Consider the following 7,500-nt stretch of genomic DNA (forward strand, 5'->3'; position numbering starts at 1 on the left):
TGTAATTACCACTATTATCAATATTATCATCAATAACATTATCATCATTAATTTTTTTTTCATTATCATTATCATCGGCATTATCACCATTATTACTACTATCACTATCGTCATCATAATCATCACCATCATCATCATCAGTATTATCATTACTGTTAACATTATTATCATTATCCTTATCATAATAATAATGATAATGATAATAATCGTTATCATTGTCATTATTATCATTGTTATCATAACTGCTATTCTCATTACTATTATTACTTTTATCATTATCATTTTTATTGTCATTATCCTCATTTGTATCCTTATGATCATTATCACTATTATCGTTATTATTGTTATCGTTATCTTTTTTCTTTTTTTCTGTTATCAGTATCATTATCAGTATCATTAATATTATGCTTATCATTGATATTATCATCATTACATTTACTATCAATGTTATTATTATCATTATAATCTTATATTACCACCACCATTATTATTACTACTGTTACCTGTATTATCATTATTATTATTGTTATTATTACTATTATTATTTAGCCGTCTGGTAGCTCATTGGTAGTGTGTCGACTTCCCATCCACGTGGTCGGCAGATCCAGTCCCGCCCAAACTCGTGAGCTTCCACTGTCACCTGGCGGTAACTGACGTAGCTGGGCACTGCGTTGGGTAAAGACCAAGCTTAAATCGAGTCAACACTCGTTGGCACATTCTCTCACGAGTCGGCTCACGCTGGCACAGGCGGGCTCGCGTCACTGCATACAAGCCCGGCGTAGCATCTGCTCCGCAAAGCTGGCTTATCCTTATCCTCAACTATTATTAATCAATATCATTGTTCCCAATATTATTGCAATTATCATTATCATAATTAGTATAATATTTATGCCATTATTATCATTATTATTGCTATTATCATTATTTCATTGCCATTATGATTATCATCAGCATTATCATTATTATCAATGTTATTCTTATTATTATTATTAGTAGTAGTATCATTGATATTATTACTATCATCATTATTATCATCATTATTCTAGTAATAGTGAAAATGATAATCGTGATAATGATAATAATCATTACAAGGTGATAATCATAATGATAATGATCATAACAATGATAATCATAATGATGATAATGATAAGGATTATAATGATGATGATAATAATGAAAGTGATGATAACAAAAATAAAAATGGTAATGATGATAAAGTGATAGTGATGATATTAATGAAAACAATTGTTACCACTTTAATCACTATCATGATCATTATTATCAGCATTATGATTACCATCATCATCATTATCATTGTTATTGTTATTATTAAAATCATTAGTATCATTGTCATTATCATTATGACCAACATCGTCATCTGTATAACTATCACCATTACTATCATTACTATCATTATTTGTAGTGAGGATTTATTAGTATTAAAAATCATCACAATTATCAATTCATATCCACATCACCGTTATCATCATCACTTTTGCCTTTTCTATTGTCACTACAATTATCATCATTATCATTTTATTTTTCTCACAATGCTTTTCAGATAATGACCATCATTTAAATGGGAAACTGTTAAACAACTAAACAGCTTCTTAGCAAATGATAAATTTCAAGTGATATTTCCACTAAATCAATTTCGTTTCCCGAAAAGTCATTCATAGTATGAATACCGCGAAAGTTTTTAGTCCGTTTCCCTGAGTATTTTTGTGCCCGGGGTCTCTATTCTAGCGGCGTCACTCTGGTATGGAAAAGCCATATAAGTTATGCCGTCCCTTATGTTTGATGGCCGCGCTAAGAACTGACATTCCTTGAACTCACGGTGTTTGAGCGATATCATGTTAAGCATAAGCTTCTTCATATGATTTAGATATAGTCTGTGAGCGGATAGTCGTTTTTTTTTTTTTTTTTTTTTTTTTTTTTTTTACTTTAAGAAAGAAGGTTAGAAGATTAGTGATGTCTAGAAGGTCCCGTTCTGTTTGAATTGGCCCTGGTTGTCTTGAATGTCTTTCATTTTCTTTTTACTGTGTCCTCTCATTTTTATTTCTATTTTGGTACCTCATGACTGCTGTGGCGTCTCTCTCTCTCATCTACTCCTCTCCTTTCCCTCCTCTACCTCTCCTTCCCCTCTCCCCTCCCTCTCTCTCCATCTCTCTCTCCTTCCTCTCTCACTCTCTCCTCCCTCTCCATCTCTCCATCTCTCTCCCTCTCTCTCTCGCGCTCTCTGCTTCGCTCTCCACTCCGCTTTCCGTCTTGTTCTCTTTTTCCTCCCTTTTTCTCTTTCTCTCTTTCTCTTTCCCCCTCTCCTCTCCCTCTCTTCTCTCTCTCCTCTCTCTCTCTCTCCCCACCCTCATCTCACTCCATCTCCATTCTTCCTTCCCTCTCTTCTCTCCGCATCGTCCCCCCTCCTCTCTCTCACTCTCCTCTTTCCTTCTCTCTCTCTCCCTCTCTTTCTATTTTTCCTATCGTCTTTCCCTCTTTCCTCTCTTTCGTTTTTTTCTTTCCTCTTCCTCTCTCCCTCCTCGCCCTCCCTCCCTCTCTCTCCCTCTACGTCGCTCTCTCTCTCGCCTCTTCATCTCTCTTCCTCATCCCTCTCTCCTCTCTCATCCTCTCTTCTCTCCGCCCCCTTCCTCCCTCTCACCTCTTCATTATCCTTCCTCCAATCATCTTCCTCCCTTCTCCTCCCTTCCGCTCCCTCTCCCTTCTCTCCGCCTCCTCTCCTCTCTCCTCCTCTCTCTCTCCCCTCTCTCCCCTCTTCTCTCTCTCATCTTACTCCCTCTCTCCGCCCTCCCCTCTCTCTCTCGCAGCTCCCCTCCGCCTCTCTCCTCTCCTCAGACAGCTCTCCCCCTCTCCTCCCCCTCTCTTCTCATCGTCTCCCTCTCTCGACCCCTCTCTCCCCCCCTCTTCTCTCCTCTTCCTCAGCTCCCTCCTCCTCTCTCTCCCTCGTCCTACTCCTCCTCTCTCCTCTCTCTCGCTCTCTCTCTTTCCTCTCTCTTCTGCCCCCATATTCTCTCTCTATTTCCTTAATGACATATACTATTTATATATATATATATATATATATATATATATATATATATATATATATATATATATATATATATACATATATATATATATATATACATACATATATATGAATATATATATATGTTATATATAACATATATATATAATTAATATATATTACATATATATATTATATCGATAGTATATATTTAGAGTTGTGTGGTGGGGTGTGTGTGTGGGTGTGTGTGTGTTGTGTGTATGTGGGTTATATTTTATATATTATATATATATATAAATATATATATACTATATTATATAGATTTTTATTTTAGAAGTAGAGAGAAGAGAGAGTGAGAGAGAGGAGAGAATAGTTAAAAGATATAAATACATACATATATATATTTTGATATTATATATATATTTTTATATAAAGTATATATACTTGTAATATAGAGTGTTATATTTATAGAATACATTATATTATAAACATATTTACATATTATATATTGTATAAACGATTATATATAATATATATATATATAATACTTATATACATAATTACATATAAATATTTTATATATATATATATAAGATACCTATACATACATATATTATATGTATAATTATATATATGGTAAACACACACACACACACGCACACACACACAAACACACATATATATATATATATATATATATATATATATATATATATATATATATATATATATATTAGATATATATAGAGTATAGTATATTTATAAGATACCAATATATATATTTAATATTATATATATAAAGATCTATAATTTATTATATATATTGTATATATATATATATCAATATATATATATATATAGATATCAATATCACAATAACAATATATGTAACTAACTCTTATAGGATATATAAATATATATATATACCCCCCCCCCCCCCCCCCCCCCCCCCCCCCATTTTGCTTTGTGTTGGTGTCCCCCCCCGGGGTGTGGGGGGGGGGGGGGCGGGGGGGGGGGGGGGGGGGGGGGTGAGACGAAGAGTAGAGTCGAATGAGAGAGCGAAGAAGAGAGAGAGAGATAAAAAGATGTAGTTGCTATATATATATATATATATATATTTATATATATTATATATATATATTTATATATATAATATGTAGTTATTAGATAGATAGTAGAGATATAAAAGATGTTTACACACACACACACACACACCCACAACACACACACACACACACACATCACACACACACACACATATATATATATATACTACCTTATATATATATATACTACCTATATATAGTCTTTTACCTCATATTTATATATATCTTATATGGATGCGACCTGTATATATATAATCCCCTGTATATTATTTATATATATATTATATATATATATATTATATATATATTTATTTAAAATATATAATATGTATGGATGTATATATATACTGTACTTTATAATATATATATATATTATATATATACTATAGCAAATTATATATATATATATATATATATATATGCGCATATATCCTAATGTATAACATATATATATACATATATATATAATATACTATATCATATGACCTAAATCCTATATATATATATATACGTTTTACTCATATATATATATATTACTATATTGATATGTATGATCAACATACATATATACTTATATAATCCCTTATATCTATATATATATCATATATTCATATATACTATATATATATATATATACTATAAACCCCTTATATATATATGTCTATATACATATATATCCTATTCATATATATATATTCCGCTCATATATCAACTATACTATATCATATATATATATCACGCTATATATACTACTATATATATACTACCGCCTCTCCCTCCCCCTACCACTTTATATATATATGTGTGTGTGTGTGTGTGTCGGTGATGTGTGTGTGCTGTGTGTGTCCTCCGGTCCTGTCGTCGTGTTGTGTGTGTGTGTGTGTGCCTATGTCAATAACTGTCCTAATTACTTACGGTCGCTGAAGTTTTACCAATGTAAAAAATGTTCTTGGTATTTCTTTGCTTTATGTTTATTGGACTGATTGTGAAAATCCACACTGATCAAATTTCAAACAATGGTCAGTGAAATCATTGGCAATACTGTGCTTTCAAAATCGATTCTTTTTAATTTCCTCGACTGCTTCCGCTCGTTTCTTAATGATTAGCTCCCACATCCGTTTAATGGACAAAGAATTCTGAGATAATCCTTTATAAATGATTCGCTCCCGTTTCTGAGAACAAAATCATGAACCAAATCCACCAGCAAGCAAGTATGAAAAGAAATAAACAGACAAGTAATTCTCTCTCTCGTGATGAGGAGATTAAGCGTGAATAAATGATTAAGTCGAGATGATACAGGAAGTTCCCCTTTTTTACGTGATTTTTTTATTTTATTTTATTTTTTTGTATTTCTTTATAACTGCTTGGTATAGTCTAACTGGGTACGAAATGATAAAGAACAAGATTTATAACTTTCTCTCTCCTTCTCTCTCTCTCTCTCTCTCTCTCTGTGCCTCCTATTCAGATTGAACCTAAGCCGCAAAAGACGGTACATGTATCACTCGTCACGCTGCTCTGCCTTCTCCTCCTTCCTCCTTTCCCCCCTCTCTCCTTCCTCTCCTGACCTCTCCCTACCTTCTCCAACCTCTCCCTTTCTTTCCTCCCCCCTTCCCACCATCTCCATCGTCCCTTCTCCACTCCCCCTCCCCCTCTTCTTCGTTCCAATCGCCGTCCTTCCTCCCCCTTCTCCTTAACCCTCCTCCACCTTCCCTCTTTTCCTCCCCTCGTCCCTCCCTCCCATCCGCTCTCTCCTCCTACTCTCTCCTCCCTCCTTCCACTCCCCCCCCCCCATCGCCCTCCCTCTCCCCTCGCCCTCTAACCCTTGCCCCGTCCCAGTCCCTTCCTCCCCTGTCCCTTTCCCTTCCCCCCCCTTCCCCTCCCTCCCTTCCTCCTTCCCCCTATAGTCCCTCTTCCCTCCAGATCGTCCCCTCTCCTCCCCCGCCTCCCTCCCCCCTTCCCCTCCTCTCCCTCCCCCCCCCCCCCTCTTCCTCCCTCTCTCCCCCCTCCCTCCTCCGCCTGCCTCCTCCCTCCCCCCCCCCCCATCTCCCCTTACATCACACATCGCTCCAGGGGCCCCCCCCCCCACCCTCCCCCCCCCCCCACCCCCCCCACCCCCCCCACCCACCCCCTCCCCCCCCCCCCCCCCCCCAATCCCCCCCCACTCCCCCCCCCCCCCCCCCCATCATCTCGCTTCCCCTGCGGTTAGCCCTCCCATCGCACATCGCCAGTCCGTGACTCTGAATTAAATGCCTGGGAAGCACTCGCGGTCTTATCAGCTTATCAGATAACGTTCTGCGAGGGATGGTCTTTAGGCAGTTTTGGCATGATGCGCACTAAATCATACTTTACAGAATATTACTGCAAGTCCTTACGTATTCGCGCGTACGTGCTGATGATAGTCAATGAAGAGATTCCATATCGAGGATGAATGAAGCGCTCTCCGTGATGGTCCAGTTTACAGCCGCGCGGGTAAATGCGTGCATTTGTCTGTGTGTTTTGTGTGTGGATGTATGTGAGTGTTTGGGTGTGTGTGTGTGGGCATTTGTGTTTGTGTGTGATCACTTTGTGTGGATGTTTGAGATTTTGCGTGTGCTTGGTCTTTGTGTGTGTGCGTAAAATAGAGATGAAAGAGGTAGGCAGATTTGAAGTAGAAGATGATTATCATCCCTTTCTGGTAGAGCGAGAAAAAGCAGATGAATGGAGAGAGGAGGGAAGGAGAGGTTGGTAGACAAGTTTGTGTGTGTGTGTGTGTGTGAGAGAGAGAGAGAGAGAGAGAGAGAGAGAGAGAGAGAGAGAGAGAGAGAGAGAGAGAGAGAGAGAGAGAGAGAGAGAGAGAGAGAGAGAGAGAGAGAGAGAGAGAATGTAAGAGAAACGATAGAATAAAAAGGGAAGGGGAAAATAGAGAAGAATTGCAGAGCAAAACAAAGATAGAAAAGAGACGGGTGCAGCAGAGAGAGAGAGAGAGAGAGAGAGAGAGAGAAAAAAAAAAAAAAGAGTGACAGGATGAGATAGAGGAGATCGAGAGAGAGAGAGAGGAGAGAGAGACGATGAGAGAGAGAGAGGAAAGAAGAGAGGAGATGTAGAGAGATAGAGAGAGAGAGAGAGAGAGAGAGAGAGAGAGAGAGAGAGAGAGAGAGAGAGAGAGAGAGAGAGAGAGACAGCGACAAAGCGAGACCTAAAGAGAGAGCATGAGGAGGAGACAGACTCGTACCATTAGGCACAGAAACACCGAGAGACTGACAAAGGAAGCAAGTTCATCCCAAGCGGAGAGTTAACGCAATTCATTTCCCTGGATAAATCTCCTGATATGTGCTTGCGAGCGTGCGAAAGTTGGCCCCTTAATAGACCACCTGGTTGATGTGGATTCATACA

This window comes from Penaeus japonicus, unplaced genomic scaffold, assembly GCF_977035675.1.
Source record: "Penaeus japonicus unplaced genomic scaffold, GWHDUDI00000001_assembly GWHDUDI00000018, whole genome shotgun sequence".
Lineage (NCBI taxonomy): Eukaryota > Metazoa > Arthropoda > Malacostraca > Decapoda > Penaeidae > Penaeus > Penaeus japonicus.